Source organism: Petromyzon marinus, unplaced genomic scaffold, assembly GCF_048934315.1.
Source record: "Petromyzon marinus isolate PM22_M1 ecotype Great Lakes invasive population unplaced genomic scaffold, UKy_Petmar_22M1.pri1.0 PM_Scaffold_14, whole genome shotgun sequence".
Classification (NCBI taxonomy): Eukaryota; Metazoa; Chordata; class Hyperoartia; order Petromyzontiformes; family Petromyzontidae; genus Petromyzon; species Petromyzon marinus.
The window spans coordinates 1,854,801-1,871,773 of NW_027423102.1; positions in this window are offsets into that span (position 1 = coordinate 1,854,801).

Genomic DNA, 16,973 nt, shown 5'->3' on the forward strand with positions numbered 1-16,973 from the left:
GATGACCGTTTGAGTTATGGTCGAAACGTCGTGAGAATTTTTTATTGTTTCATATATATTTTGTTATTTTGTTGTTTCTCTTCAACGTGACTTTACCGAAAAAACTAAGAATATGAGTGAATAGATGTTTATGTTTGAGTTAGTGGGTGGGTGGTTGGATGAGTGGGTGGGTGATTGGATGAGTGGGAGGGTAATTGGATGAGTGGGAGATTTAAATGGTGAGTGAATGGGTGATTGAATGCTTGGATGGGGGGTGAGTGATTGAATTGGTGGGTACGAGATTGAGTGGGTGGCTGGGTGAGTGGGTGAGATGATGGGTGGGTTAGTGAGATGATGATGGGTGGGTTAGTTGATGTGTGAGTGGGTGGGTTAGAGATTCAGTGGGAGGGAGGGTGGGTGAGTGGTTACGTGGCTCGTGGGTGAGTAGCTCAGTGGCTGGTTGAATTGGTGAGTTAATTTGTGCGTGATTGATTTGGTGAATGGGTGAGTGAGTGGATGGATGAGGGAATGGATGAGTGAGACGGTGAGTGCGTTGGTGAGTGATTGAGTTAGTGGGTACGAGATTGGATGACCGTGGAAGGTTGGGTTGGTGAGTGAGTGGATGGATGTGAGAGGTTGAGTGGGTGAGTTATTGCGGTTAAGTATGGAGGGGGTGGGTAAGTGAAGGGGTGGTTCAGTGAGTGGGTGAGTGAGTGGATGGTTGGTGAGTGAGTAGGGTGAGTGAATGCGTGGGTGAGCAAGTGAATGAGTTGGTGAGTGGTTGTGTGAGGAGTGGGTGAGTGGGTGGTGAGTGAGTGGATATTTGTGGGTGATTTAGTCGGTGGGTGATTTGGTCAGTATGGGAGCTTGAAGCATTGAATGGTTGGGTGAGTGAGGGGTGGGTGAGTGAGTAGATGAATGAATTAGTTAGTGGGAGCACTAGTGGGTGGGTGAGTGAGTGGGTGAGAAATTGAGTCAGTTGGTGGGTGGGTGGTTCCGTGGGTAGTGCGTCTTGGGTGAGTAGGTCAGTGGCTCGGTGAGTTTCTGAATTAATGGGTGGGTTAGTGAGTTGATGGGTGAGTGAGTGGGAAAGTGCATTGGTAAGTGTGAGGGTGAGTGGGTGGGTGGTTGCATGGGTGTGGTTTAGATATTTTAGTGGGTGGCTTTTTGAGTGGATGAGTTCGAGTGGGTCAGTGGTTGCGTTAGTGGGTGGTTGAGTTAGTGGGTGGGTGAATAATTACGTGGGTAGTGGGTGAGTGTGTGAAGAGGTGAGTGGCTGAGGGAGTAGGTGTGTCGGTGGGTTAGAAATTGAATGGGTGGCAGAGTGAGTGAGTCCTGGGTGAGTTAATGAGTTGGTGGGTCGGTCAGTGGGTGAGTGTCTGGATGGGTGATTGAGTAAGTCGGTGAGTGAAGAGTTGGGTGAGTGATGGGTTGGGTATGTGTGTTTTTGGTTCGCGAGTTTGTGGGTGAGTGAGTGGGTCAGTTCGTGGTTGGGTGAGTGAGTTCGTTGGTGAGTGTTTGAGTTAGTATGTTGGTGGGTGAGTGTGTAGTTTAGTGAGTGAGTGATTTAGAGATTAAGTGGGTCATAGGGTGAGTGGGTGGGTGAGCAAGTGGTTAACATTCAGTCAACAACTCACCGACCCACCCACCCAAGTGGTTGGGTGGGTCGGTGAGTTGTTGACTGAATGGGGTCAGAAAGTAGGTGAGTGAGTGAATGGGTGAGTGACTGCTGGGTGGGTAAGTTAATGTGGGAGGTTGAGTGGGTAAGTTAGCTTGTGAGTGAGTGGGTGAGTCAAAGAGTGGGGCGCTACGGTGGTGAAATGTTCACTAGCTCGCCTAGTATACATGAGGTTGTGGATTCGATTGCGATCCTGCCGCCTGTATATTTGGAGTTTGTATGTTCTCCCCCTGGTCGTGTGGATTTTGCTCCGGGTCCTTTCCGCTGCATTTAGAATCAACATGCCTTTTGAGGATTTGGCTGCAATAAATGTATGTGATAAGCCACTTCGTTTATCTATCATTTGTAGCCAGGCCGATTCTGAAAAGGGTCTATATAGCTCAATGGGCCTTACCTGGTGAAATAAAAGGTAGTTTAGTTTAGGGGGTGGGTGGCTGGTTGGGTCGGTTAGAGGTTGAGTGGGCGGCAGGGTGAGTGGGTGAGTAGGTAAGTAGCTGGGTGAGCGGGTGGACTGGTGAGTGTGCGAGTTAGAGATTGAGTGGGTGGATGGGTGGGTGTGTAAGTGGATGCGTCGGTAAGTGGTTGAGTTGGTGGCAAGGTGCAGGTTTTTGAGTGGGTGGGTGTTTGAGTGGGTAGGTGGCTGAATGGGTGGGTGAATGGGTGACTGAGTCAGGAAAGTGGAGCGCCATGGTGGTGAGATATTAACTACCTCGCCTTTTGTACAGGAGGTTGTGGGTTCGATCTCGATTATGACGCCTGTATATTTGGAGTGTGCATGTTCTCCTAGTGGTTGCATGGTTTTTTCTCCGAGTCCTCCGGGTTTTCTCTCCATATTTAGAAACATGCATTTCGAGGTTTTGGCTGTTCTCGAACTCACCCACTCAACTACTAAAGCCACCCACCAACCCACTCACAAACCCGCTCACCCTACCATGCACTCAATTTCTAATCAACGCACTCACGCACACACCCACTCACTCACTCACCCACTCATCCACGCACCCACCTACACACGCACTCACTAACTTATTTGAGCAGTCATTTGTGGCCGCGTCGCTTATGAAAAAAATATATATAGCTCCGTGGGCCTTTCCTAGTAAAATTAAAATAGTTAAATTTTAGTTTACAGTTGGGTGAGTGGGCGGTGAGTGCGTCGGTCGGTGAGTGAATGGGTGGTTAAGTAGTAGGTGAGGGGCTGGGTGAGTTGTTGGGAGATTGAGTGGGTCACAGTGTGAGTGGGTGGGTTGGAGCGTGAGTTGGTCACTGAGTGAGTGGGTGGGTGAGGTGAGTGGGTGGGTAGGTTGGGTGGGTGGGTGAGTGAGTTAGTGAGTGCATGTGTAGGTGGGTGCGTGGATGAGTGGTTGAGTGAGTGAGTGGGTGTGTGCGTGAGTGCATTGATTAGAAATTGAGTGCATGGCAGGGTGAGCGGGTTTATGAGTGGGTTGGTGGGTGGCTTTAGTAGTTGAGTGGGTGAGTTCGAGAATTGTACGCCACTGTGGCGAGATGTTAGCTACGTCGCCTGGTATTTTGGAGTTCGTAGGTTCCATCCCAACCCTGATGCTTGTATATTTGGGGTTTGCATGTGCTCTATGGTCATGTGGATTTCGACTCCACATTTAGAAACATTCATTTATCGGATTTGGCTGCTATACATTACTATGTGATAGGCCACTTAGTGAAACTCTCATTTGTGGCCAGGTTACTTTGGAAAAATATTTTATATAGCTCTGTGGGTCTTACCTGGTAACTTAAAAAATAGTTGAATTTAGTCAGTTTGGATTAGTGAGTAGGTGGAATGTTGAGTGCGTGGGTTAGAGATTCATTTTGTGGCAGGGTGAGTGGCTGGGTGAGTTTGTGATTGGTTGGGTGGGTGAGTGTGTGAGTTAGACATTGAGTTGGTGGATGGGTGGGTGTGTGAGGGAGTGAATAGGTGACCTGGTGGGTGAGTGGATTGTTGAGTGAGTGGGTTGTTGAGTTAGGGAGTGGGTGGGCTGGTAAGTGGGTTGGTGAATTAGTTTGTGGGTGTGTGGGTGAGTCAGTCGGTTAGAGATTGATTTGGTTAGTGTGTTGAGGAGTTCCCGACGACGACTCGGAGACGGCTTGAAGGTAAGGGCTTTCGCCAAAGGTTTATTAAGTATATTACAATAACACAAAGGGTGTGACAACTTCCCAGGGGTTAGGGGTCCTACACTAAGTCCTGGTCCAGCCCGGCTAGCTCCGGTCTCTCTCCCTCGAGTCGGATGGGGGAACTTGCCAACCCCACCGACCGGAAAGAGCAGCACCTCCTACGGCTACCACCAGCTTCACTCCTGACTCTTCGTCGATCCCTCTCTACCCCTGGTTCCCTCTCCACCCTTCTCACTCTACCCGTTCCCACAGTGACCCCGCTTTCGTCACGGGGTCCCCCTTAAATACTAGAGGAGACGTGACGTAATCGAGCCGCCCAGCACTAGACGGCACACAAGACGTCACGTCCCCATTTTACTCTACAAGTGGTTTGTGTGTGGGTGGGTGGGTGTTTGAGTGGGTGGTTGAGTTAAAGAGTGGAATGTCAAGGTGGCGAAATTTTAAGAACCTCGCCTGTATATTTAGAGTTTGCACGTTCTCCCCCGTGGTTGCATGGAATTTTCTCTGGGTACTCCAGGTTGCCCCTCCACATTTAGAAACATGCATTTATAGACTTTGCTATAACGTTCTATGTGAAAAGCCATTCCATTGAGCAATCATGTGTACTCTGCTTGTCTCTGAAAAAGATGTATATAGCATGGGCCTTACCTAGTAAAGTAAAAAAAAAAAGCTACATTTTTATTTGGTGTGTAGATGGTCGGTTTTGTGGGTGGGTGCATGGATGAGTGAGTGCGACGTTCGATGGGTAGTAGGTGAGAGGCTTGGTGAGTGAGTGTGGATTAGAGATTGAGTGCGTGGCTTGGCGAGTGCGTGGCTGGGTGAGTGAGTGTGTGCAAGGCTCGGTTGTTGAATTAATGGATGGTTGAGTTAGTGGGTCGGTGTTTGAGTGTGTGGTTTCGTGGGTGGGAGAGTCAGAGAGTGGAGTGTTATGGTGGCAAGATGTTAACTACCTCGCCGGGTATACAGGATGTTGTGGGTTCGATTCCACATTTAGAAACATGCATTTAGAGGAGTTGGCTGCTATAAATGTATACGTGATAAGCCACTCTGTTGAGCTATCATTTGTGGCGAAGTTGCTTCTGAAAACAATCCATATATCTCAGTGGGCCTTGCCTGGTAAAACAAACATAATTTATATTTAGGCTGTGTTGGTGAGTGGTCGGGTTGGTGAGTTAGTGGGTGAGTTAGCGGGTTAGTGGGTGGGTTAATAATTGGATGGCTGAGTTCATGAGTGGGTGGGTGAGGGTGGGTCAGTGGGTGTGTTAGTGGGTACGGGTTTGAGAGGGTGGCTGGGTGAAAAGGTGGGTGGGTGAGTGATTGGGTGGGTGAGTGATTGGGTGGGTGGGTGTTTTGGTGCGTGGGTGAGTGAGCAGGTGGGTGGGTGAGTGAATGGATGTTTGTGTTTGAGTTAGTGGGTGGGTGATTGGATGAGTGGGAGGTTGAAAAGGTGAGTGGATGGGTGATTTAATGCTTGGGTGGGTGAGTGGTTACGTGGGTAGTGGGTCATGGCTGGCTGAGTTGGTGTGTGAGTGTTGGTGAGTGAGTTAGTGAATGGGAATGTGGGTGAGTGATTAGAGTTAATGGGTACAAGATTGAGTGAATAAGAAGATGGGTGAGTTGGTGAGTGTTTGGGTTAGAGATTGAGTTGGTGGTTATGTGATTGAGTAGGTGAGTGGAGTGTTGTATATGCCCCCTTTCCATCTTAATATTAACAAGTAATTTTTCAATACATATAGATACATATTTCTATTGTTTCTTTTAATTTTAATAATAAATAAAAACACCAAACCAGGCCTCAGCATGGCATGTGGAGGTCATATTTACCTTGACCCACTAACACGATTTTGACATTTAGAGCCCTCCCAGGGTCAGAGGGAGCAGATAGAGAGCAGAGCACAGCGAATTGCCAGGGGCTGACGTAAACACAAAGTCAGGGTCACTGGGAGTTTGCGTTAGCCTAGATATAGTTCAGTCAAAAAGCTGATTGGTTCTACATTACTATTAAAGTAACTTAAAATCGGAATTCAACGACAGGGTAGGCTAAAGTTATTGATCTTCACACCAACTTCAATTGAACCCTGCCAATAGCTACGTCAATGTAACCATCACCCGTCTATTAATTTAATATGAAATGTATTTCCATATTTTAATAATTTCTATACGACTTGACCCGAAGCCTATAACAATCAGGTTTTCCTAAGTCAACATAAATGCCCTAGCCTCCACCCATACGCAAATAATAAGCAGGGTTAAAGTAAGAGTGGAGAGGAAAAGAAATGCAAGCGCACAGCAAAACTGCAACGTAAGCAAAGGGCGATGTTAAACCCAGGGTAGGAGAGAAAGGGAAATCCCGGCCGTCTTTGTATCCCTGCAGCGCGGGGTAGGAGTTTGTATACGCTTGGGAAACACGAGTCAAACACCACAACGAGAAGCTGACTCAGACCTTGGATTAATACAGAATCATAACTATGGAACTCAGATGAAATGAAATGTTAACTTAAAACTTTTTAACCATTTCTTTGTGCGTCGGTGAAAGTCGGAGGGAATATCGCCCCTCCCTCCAGGTTGTGCACCCAGACAGAGAGGCGCCTTCGAGACAATTTATAACATTTGATTGTTTTACTTGTGGGTTTTATGGTAGGAGTATGACAACGGAATATACCGTGGGTGATGCACAAGGACACACACTGACACACGTACGGACACACACGGACACAGATACATACGGACAAATCCTGACACAGCAAAAATCGAAAGAAACCCCGCCTTGTGGGCAGGATCCGAGTGAAGGGATTTTTGGGCATAAAAAGAGGATCCTGAGCATTGAAACCTCAGTTCGACAGGAGTGGGTCGGCTCACCGGAGTTCGACCCGGGGGGGGGGGGTCGGCTCACCAGAGTTCGACCGGGGGGTCGACTCTCAGGAGACAGTTCGACTCGGAGGGGTCGGAACGCGGGGAGTTCGACCAGTGGGTCGGTTAAGGAGCAGTTCCAATCGGGAACGAGAGCAACAGGTCGCCAGCCGGCGAGCTGCAGAGCAGGGGGCGGCGAGCAGAAGCCAAAGTGGCCCCGTCGCTACCCACTGACGTTGGCAAGACTCGCAGGGTAGTGAGGCGTCACCTAGTGTGATTTCCAAGAGCTGAAAGACAGAGTATTGCTGATTCTACATTGAGTCCAGCTGCAGAGCGACCGACGCACCAAGCAAGAGCTTCTGCAAACCAGAGCAAGAGCACGTGCGACTTGAGTCATCCAGCAGTGGAGAAAAACCTGCTTTCCGCAAACCAGCAACGAGCAGGTTCGAGTTCTCCACCCAGAGAGAGGGAGCGTGCCGATGCAGCTCATCCAACAGCGGAGAGAAACTGCTGTCAGCGAACGAGCGTGATTGCGCAGCTCATCCAGCAGTGGAGAGAGGTGTCCACTGAGCAGAACTGAGAGCGATCAAGCAACTCTCCCCCGTGGACAGAGGCTGGCTGCTGTGTGGTGGAGGGAACGCCGATACGTATGATGCACAACTCCCACACACCTCACCGCTCTAAAGGGAGCAAGGCTACTTCTACAAGCGATGCCAACTTCAGCGTATGGCAACGCAAAGAATTAATTCCAAACACTGACTATTCAAAACAATTCATATCACTCAAACATACATGGGTCCTTAACCAGAGGCGAACACTCAAGTCCGTGAACCATCTGGCTGTAGAAGCATCGATCGTGTGATAACAGTCTGACATTTATAAGTATATTCATAATTTCCCTCTTTAATATTTTGTTTTGGACTGTACTTCTAATCGCATAAGTTACCAACCGATCCAACAATACGAATTAACCCTTGGCACCTTCGCCCCGGAGCTACGCTCCCGGGGAGGAATCGTGCTAAACCGATTTTCTGATCATACAATCTTATTCACGAATTAATTAATTAATCTCCCGTGAGATAACACGTTCCGCCGCATACCCTCACACTAAGCCATTTCGGTAATCTTATATTCTGTCCGGTGGATCTGTTGTTACATTTATGCCTTTGGAAATAATAACTGTTTGATTGTCTTTTTATATGAATACCGTTGGATGTTAATCAATCGCCTGTGATAATGTGCTGACCATTTCAAGCATAATGATCGTTCATATTATAATGTATAAGCTTTTGTGTAGCATAGCATTTGCATCTCCCGACTCTCTCTCTCACTAACAGCAATCGCTTTATGCGGGGTGCATGTGTTATCAAAGTGAAATCGTACAGTCGTTGATGATACTGTCCTGATACCGTGTGGATACCGTGTTGAAGTTCCGAGATTGAGAGTTCACATACATATTATAGTTAAGATTTAATTAGAAATAAATTGATTAATACAGAAGTGGTCGTGTGATTCTTTCCTGAAATTTTTGCATAAGATCTGTATCCTGCGACGAGATATGAACTCGGGAACCTAAACTATAAACACACCAATCCACACTCATTAAACTTTAAAGCGAATGATATGAACTTGGGACCTAAAATATGAACACTCGGGGAGTGTTAAAGCGAGAATCATTGTATTATGCTGATTAATAATACGAAGTTAGACAACGAGGCCGAATTGACACTAGCGTAACTGCACACGATTGATTGCGTCATCCTGATTGATAACCCCACCTCGTCAACGAGGTGGGGCTTGATTATCATAAAGGCTATCATTAACACAACCACACCCACTCGTATAAATTAATACGATTACCTCTCTAATTAGCATAGTTACATGCATAATTACACGAATTAGCATAATTTCGGATTAATTATGCCAATTTCAAATTTCATTTAATTTTAATTCTTTTTTATCAATTTTCACACACCCACATATACAACAGGAGGGATGGGTGAGTGAATGGGTGTTTGAGTTAGTGGGTGGGTGATTGGATGACTGTGCGAGGTTGAAGGGATGAGTCGATGGGTGATTCAATGGTTGGATGAGAGGGTGGGTTGGTTAGTGGGTGGGTGAATGTGGGAGGTTCAGTGGGTGAGTTATTGGGTGAGTGTGTGGATGAGTGAAGGGTTCGGTGAGTGAAGGGTTCGGTGAGGGGGTGGGTGAGTGAATGTATGGATGGGTGAGTGAGTGGGGTGAGTGAATAGTTGGTTGAGTGAGTGGGTAGGTGGTGAGTGTGGGAGGTTGAGTCGGTGAGTTTATGCGTGAGTGGTTGCTGAGTGGGTTGGCGGGTAGGTGAGTGGGTTGGCTGGTAGGCGAATGGGTTGGCTGGTAGGTGAGTGGTTTGGCTGGTAGGTGAGTGGTTTGGCTGGTAGGTGAGTGGGTTGGCTGGTAGGTGAGTGGGTTGGCGGGTAGGTGAGTGAGTTGGCGGGTAGGTGAGTGGGTTGGTGGGTAGGTGAGTGGGTTGGCGGGTAGGTGAGTGGGTTGGCAGGTAGATGAGTGTGTTGCCGGGTAGGTGAGTGGGTTGGCGGGTAGGTGAGTGGGTTGGCGGGTAGGTGAGTGGGTTGACGGATCGGTGAGTGGGTTGGCGGGTAGATGAGTGGGTTGGCGGGTAGGTGTTGGGTTGGCGGGTAGGTGAGTGGGTTGGCGAATAGGTGAGTGGGTTGGTGGGTGGGCGAGTGAGTGGGTGGCAGTGGGTGTAGTGGAGTTGTAGCCTCAGTAGTGGGTGAGTGACTGGGTGAGTATGTGGGTGGATGAGTTCGTGGCAGGAGAGTTAGTGGATGCGAAAGTGAGTTAGTGCATGAGTGGGTGAGGGGATGGGTGAGTTAGTGGTTGGATGATACGGTGAGTTTGTGAGTGCGTGGGTAGGTATTTGAGTGAGTGGATTGTTGAGTGAGTGGATGGGATGTTGAGTGAGTGAGTGGGTGGTTGGGTTGGTTCGTGACTTTGTGGGTGGGTGAGAAGGCGAGTTCGTGGGTGAGAGAGTGAACGAATGCCTGTTAATACGTGGGTGGATGAGTAGGTGGTTGTGGGGGTTGGTGAGTGAGTGGGTGGATTAGAGATTGAGTGGGTGGGTTAGAGATTGAGTGGGTGGTTGTGTGACGGAGTGGGTGGTTGTGTGATTGAGTGGGTGAGTGGACGGGTGAGTGTGTGGATATTTGTGGTTGATTAAGTCGGTGGCTGATGCGAGCAGTGTGGGAGCTTGAAGGGAGTGAGTGGTTAGGTGAGTGAGGGGTGGGTGAATGAGTTAGTAGGAGCGCTAGTGGGTGGGTGAGTGATTAAGTGAGTGAGTTGTGTGGCTGAGTGAGTGACTGGATGGGTGGATGACTGGGTGAGTGAGTGGGAGAGTGATTGAGTAAGTGAGTCAAGCGGGTAGGTGAGAAATTGAGTCAGTTGGTGGGAGAATGGGTGAGTAGTTACGTGTGTAGTGCGTCGTGGGTGAGTAGGTCAGTGCCTGGGTGAGTTTCTGAATAATGGGTGGGTTCGTGAGTTGATGGGTTGGGTCAGTGATGTGGTGCGTGGGTGATTGAGTGGATGGATGAGTGAGTGGGTGAGTGCATTGGTAAGTGTGAGGGTGTTTGAGTTAGTGGGTGGGTGATTGGATGAGTGTGCAATGTTGAAGGGGTGAGTGGGGATGGGTAATTGAATGGCTGGATGAGAGGGTGGGTTGGTGAGTGGGTGGATGAATGTGGGGGGTTGAGTGGGTGAGTGTGTGGATGAGTGAGGGTTTGGGTGAGTGAGGGGTTTGGTGAGTGAAGGGGTCGGTCAGTTCGTGGGTTAGTGAATGGATGGAATGGGTGGGTGAGTGAATGGGTGGTTGACCGAGTGAGTGAGTGAGTGGATGGGTGGATGGGTGAGTGGGTGGGCAAGCGGGTGAGTTGTTGCATGGGTAATGGGTGAGTGGGTGGTGAGTAGGTGTATGTGGTTGACTTAGTGGGAGGGTGGGTGAGTGGATGAGTGTGGGAGGTTGAGGGTGTGAGTGAATGGGTGAGTCAGTGGCTGAATGAGAGGATGGATGGATTGTTGAATGAGTGTGTGAGTGTGGTATGTTGAGTGGATGAGTTAATGTGTCGGTGTGTAGCTGAATGAGTGGGTGGGTAAGTGAGTGGGTGGCTTATTGAGTTAGTGGGGTGAGTGAGTGAGTGGGGGTGAATAGGTGGGTGGCTGAGTGGATGGTTGGTTGAGTGAATGAGTGTTTGGGTTGGTTAGGGAGTTTGTGGGTGGGTCAGTTGGTGAGTTATTGGGTGGGTGGCTTGGTGATTGAGTCTGTGGGTGAGTGAGTGGGTGGGTGAGTGAGTCTGTGCATAAGTGTGTGAGTGGGTGGGTGGGTGAGTGAGCTCGTGGGTACAAGATTGAGTGGGTTGCTTGATGAGTGCGTCAGGATGGGTGAGTTTGTGGGTGGGCGGGCAGGTTAGAGATTGAGTAAGTGGGTAAGCTAGTGGGTGGGTTAGAGATTGAGTGGGTGAGCGGAGAGGTGAGTGAATGAGTGAGTGATTTGTGGGTGTGGTGGGATGACAGGATGGGTTTGTGATTGGGCGGGTGCAATGGCAGAGCCAGGATTTTCAGGTAGGGGGGAAACCCCTCCAGCAATGAAAAACCATAGGAGTTGTTAGTAAGTAAGAACTTGTCCCTTGCTTTTTATTCGACGCGTGTCCAGCGATGGCGCAGCCATCGATCGAGGGTCGGATTCGAACGTGTTGTGTGATCGGCATCGCGCTCACTAAAGGTGAATGCCTTGAGGGAAGTTGTGTACTATGCGCAACTTCGCACAATTCTGTGAGTCACTTATAACTGCTTTGCCGTTACTTATTGCCAATTATGGACTCAGACTATTATCCTATCATCTCATAGAGTTCCTGGCACGTAATAATATGCTACACAGTGGCAGTAGGGGTCGCAAAATGCCGATTTATTACTAATAAACCCCAATGATCCGATCGAAATTAGGGATTTTGGTCGGATCATTGGGGGGGCCACGTGCCATCACCTCCCCCCCCCCCCCACTGGCGGAGTGGATGTGTGGGTGAGTGTGGGAGGTTGAGTCGGTGAGTTTATGCGTGAGTGTGGCTGAATGAGTGGGTGGGTATGTGAGTGAGTAGTTGGGTGGGTTAGTGGGTGGGTGAATTGGTTGGTGGGTGTGTGAGTGGGTTTGTGGATGGGTTAGTGGGTTGGCGGGAAGGGGAGTGGGTTGGCGGGTGGGTGAGGGGGTTGGCGGGTGGGTGGGTGAGGGGGTTGGGTTAGTGGGTTGGGGGGTAGGTGAGGGGGTTGGCGGGTGGGTGAGGGGGTTGGCGGTTGGGTTAGTGGGTTGGCAGGGAGTGGGTTGGGGGGTAGGTGAGTGGGTTGGGGGTAGGTGAGCGGGTTGGCGGGTAGGTGAGTGGGTTGGCGGGTAGGTGAGTGGGTTGGCGGGTAGGTGAGTGGGTTTGTGGGTGGGTCAGGAGTGACTAGGTGGGTGGGGGAGTAGTGGAGTGGTAACCTGGGTAATGGGTGAGTGGGTGGGTTGTTCACTGGGTGACTACGTGCGTGGGTTCGTTAGTGACAGGCGACTTAGTGGATGCGATAGTGAAGATGCAATAGTGAGACAGAGTGGATGGGTTGTTGATTGAGTGGGGTGAATGAATGAGTGAGTGGGTGAGTTAGTGAGTGGATTGGTGAGTGGGTGGGTGAGTGCACGAGTGAGTGGATGGGTTAGAGATTGAGTGAGTGGTTGAGTGGATTGGTGATTCAGTGGGTGAGTTAGTGGGTGTTTGAGTTAATTTGTGTGTTAGTCTGTGGGTGATGGAGTCGGTGACTGGGTGAGTCTGTGCTGGTGGCTCGGTGGATGGTTGAGTTCATGGGTGGGTTTTTGAGTGAGTGGATGGGTTGTTGAGTGAGTTGATGGGTGAGTGAGTGGGTGAAACGGTGCGTGGGTAGGTTAGTGAGTGAGTGGATGGGTGGGTGATTGATTGGGTGAGTGTGTTGGCAAGTGAGAGGGTGAGTGGGTGAGTGAGTGGGTGGTTAATCGGTTGGTGGGTGCGTGAAGGAGTGGTTGGGATGAGTGAGTTATTGAGTGGATACGTCAGTGAGTGAATGGGTGGGTGAGTGAGTGAGAGGTTGCGTTGGTAGTAGGTGAGTGGGTGGTGAGTGGGTTGGTTCTTGAGTGAGTAGGTGGTTTGTTAAGTGAATGAGTGGGTGGTTGGGTTGGTTAGTGAGTTTGTGGGTGAGTTGGTGGGTGGGTGAGTTAGTGGTTGAGTTAGTGAATGAATGCCTGTGTTAATAAGTGGGTGAGTGGGTGTGGGGTTGGTGGATGAGTGGGTTGGTGAGTGAGTTAGTGAGTGGATGGGTGGATGAGTGAGTGGGTGATTGAGTGGATGGGTGGATGACTGGGTAAATGATTGGGTAAGTTATGAGGGCGAGTAAGTGAGTTACAGGGTGAGTGGGTCGGTGGGTGATTGGGTGGGGTGGGTGAGTGGGTGTGATCATCGCCATGCTCTCCATGGAGCTCTCTGTAGTGAGGGGCAGCTCACAGGGACGGCTGTTGCAGGGATTCACAACAGCTGCTTCTCCTCCTCCAGTTCTGAACCAGCTGACCAGGGTTGCCAGACGAGGCCAAGCAGCTCCTCGAGTTGTTCCACAGCTTCCTTCATGCCTGCCGTGCCACGTGCAGCTTCTGCATGAGGCTACTCTTCCTCCTCAACCGTGACAAGCTGTGGACATACTGACCCATTAGACACTACACACAACTCAGTACTTGGCAGACAAATGCCAATTGCACACCAGGTGCTGAGTCACCTTGTGCCCACAGGGACATCTGTCATTGGGGGTGCCCTTTCACACGTGTTGAGATGAGATGTGATGTAAAGCGCTCTGAGATGCCCCGGTGTACAGAAAGGTGCTAAATCATTCTCATCGTTATCACTGTGTCCAGCAATAATGAAATTGTCTATAGATAGATAATCTGTATTTGTAAACGGGGACCATGACGGCTTAACGTGATGGTTAGACCAGCTCATCATGATCATAATACACTGAATCGTGTGTGCATGAATCTATTATTTACGTTAAACGCAAATTATATACGTGTGTGTGTGTGTGCGATGCGCGAGTGCTGTGCACTCACCTCCACCTCGCTCTGCAGACGCTGCTGCTCCGAGTGTTCACTCTGCTCGTTGTCGCGGTAGGGCGCCAGCTCAGCGTGCAGCTCTGCCACTACACGTTGATACCAGTGAATCTCTGCCTGCAGAGATTCCAGTTGCCAATTCCTGTCAATGAGCTGCGTGGGCCACGGGCAAATGGCGGCAGAGGGACACAGGAAAGCATTTTAACGACTGCGTGAGGTTATTGCAGAACATACAGGTATAATGACACACACACAACCAGGATCTTCATTTATAATTGAGTAATGTAATGAGCTACGAAGCTCTTTTACACAGATGTCCATACACCACCTTTGACCAAATAAACCGAAATGCATCCAATCATCTCAGATCTTGGAAGAAAAGCATGGTTGAACCTCAAGTGCTTGGATGGGCAACCACCATCAATACAAACCAAGATAACACCTATAAAAGCATGATGAAGACCGCTTGTGTTGCAATCGAAACGTCGTGGGTTTTTTTATATCATTAAAAAAAAGTACGTGACTTTACCGAAAGAATCAAGAATATGAATTCCTGCAGTCACGAAAGTTTTATGTTAAACATTTTTTAGGAATTAATTAACCCAAAATCTGGATTAAAATAATAGATTAAGATCGCTTCCCAACCAAAAAGAGGGAGGGGATGGAGATGCATGTAGCAGAGGGGAGCAGATGGTCTAGTAGTCGTAGGTACTTCTACTAGAGGTGGGATGGTGGATCGTAACGTGGTACAGTCCTTAAACAGAGAATGCTCAGTAACCTAGTGCGCATCCATTCTGTACAACCTTCAGTGTGAAAAATAAGTGTATACATACAGTCCTCGACTTAGGAACACCATACTTACGGAGACCCGACTTACGGATACCCGACTTCCGAATCTGTTTCTATGAACTGTATTAATTTTTGGTTACCATTGACTTTAAAACGCGAACTTGCACTTCCAAACTGAACCACAGAACTATTTTGTTCAGTGCTGCGATCCTCCACGAGATGTCATGAGTCAGCCTCGTGCACGCGCACATGTGCGTATATGTGAAAGTGATTGTGTGGGGAGCGGTAGTGTTGCAGTTCACGCGCTGCGCTACAAACCCACCGACCCAAGTTCAATTCCAAGTCACGGCCAACACCAGTGACGATTATCTGAACCATTCCTGGGCCTCCCGTAGGTCAACTCGGCCTCAAATGAGCACCTAGCGCGCTGTATAAACATCACCACTCGGGACACAAATGCAGCTGGGTGTGGTGCTGGCACACAACCCCTCGCATGCCGTGCTGGCTTTCATAGGCTATCGCTAACAGCACGTGCCCCAACAGCCTATTAAGCTACAAGTGTAGCGGTGAGCACGCTTGTGATTTGAAAGCGGTGAGTGAAAATAAAAAAAATATTTTTACTACATTTTATGTATTACTTACGATACACTATAATTTTAGTGTTAATGCAAATGTACATGATTTCTTATTTACGAGTTTAACAATGCTTGACTCTTTTGTTGAACCTTAACACATTTGATAACACTGACAATATGGGAATTTAAATATCGCACAATATTGTATTCCGAATTACGAACCGTTCCGACTTATGAATGGGCCTCAGGAACTAAATGCGTTCGTAAGTCGAGGACTGCCATATTATTGATATATTTGTCTATTATACTGTGTATTATTAGTTGTTTATCATGTAAAATTAGTTTACACTTGAAAAATATTCACCATAAATCCGGTATGTGGGGAAAAAATATTGATAGAGTATGTGTAGTGGCATAGCGCTGGCTGCTGGTAAAAAAGGGTAACTGCGGTGTATGGTAGTACCCACGTCAGCAGGCCACGATAGACACGAGAGGGGGACATCTAGGGGAAAGGTCACAGAGGGGGGGCCATCGGGAACCCGCTAGTAGGTTCCAGAGAGGGGGCGTGGCCGTGGCGGAGCGAGGCCACGCTGAGAGTATAAGAAGGGCCCCTGTGAGGGACCTTGTGGCTGTTGCTGGAAGTGGGATCCTCGTCGTGCTGTTCGTATATATAAGATAGTCGTCGTCACCATCTCGTCATCGTCGTTGTCGTCTCGTCGCTGTCGTCTCGTCGCCATCGTCGCTGCCGTCTTCACTCGATATTACGCTGCTAGATAGGTGTTCGCTGTCTCCGTTCAGTGCTGTCAGTGTTAGATGGTTAGTGTTTTGTATAGGCAAGCAACGGTAATAGTGTGTACCCACGTAGGGTGTCTGTATTATCCCAATGGTGCTCGTTAAATAAAAGAAGCGCCTAAAAGTCTTACTGTCTCTGAGTTAGTCACTACACATGTACACATGAAAGTGACTACTGTAGTCAGAGATGCAAACGCTTGGGCGTCATCTGGTGCCTTACTGTCGCCATCCAGCGTAAACTATTTGGGTCTTTATAGTAAAGTTCGTAAATCTCAAGTACGCCATGGCAAGGTACCACAGTACATAACATCCGATTGGCTATCAATGACTTGAGTACGTTAATAGTGAAAGTACGTACAACGGGAGGGCGTAAATAATGGTATTGCTGTATATATGTGCGTTTGTGCCATGCCGGACTTCATAGGTGCTCGCTAACAGCACTTGCTCACCTTCGCCTCACTCTGCTGGTGCAGCACTTGCAGATCCTGGAGCTGAGAGTGAATGCTCTGCAGGTTTTCTTGGCATGGCGCCAGCTCAGCGTGCAGCTCCGCCACCACACGCTGGTAACCCAAAATCCCCACCTGCAGGGATCCCAGATGCTCATTCTTTTCGATGAGCTGCATGGGCCACGGACAAACGGCAGCAGAAGGACATGGCTAAGCATTTTAACGACTGCGTGCAGTTGTTAAAGAACATACAAATCCAACAAACACATACAGAACCAGTATCTTTATTTTAAATGAAGGAATCTGATAAGCTATGAAACTCTTTTTCACAGATGTCCATACACCACACCACCTATGACCAAATGACCCGGAATGCACCCAATATTATAAGATCTTGGAAGAAAAGCAGGGTTGAACTTTGATGGTACTTGGATGGGTGACCACCATCCATACAACCCAAGATAACACCTATAAAAGCCCAGATATATGGATTAATTAACCCAAAAGCTACTTTAAAATGTTCGATTATAATTGCTTCCCAACCAAAAATAGGGAGGGGATGGAGATGCACGTAGCAGAGGGGAGCAGATGTTCTA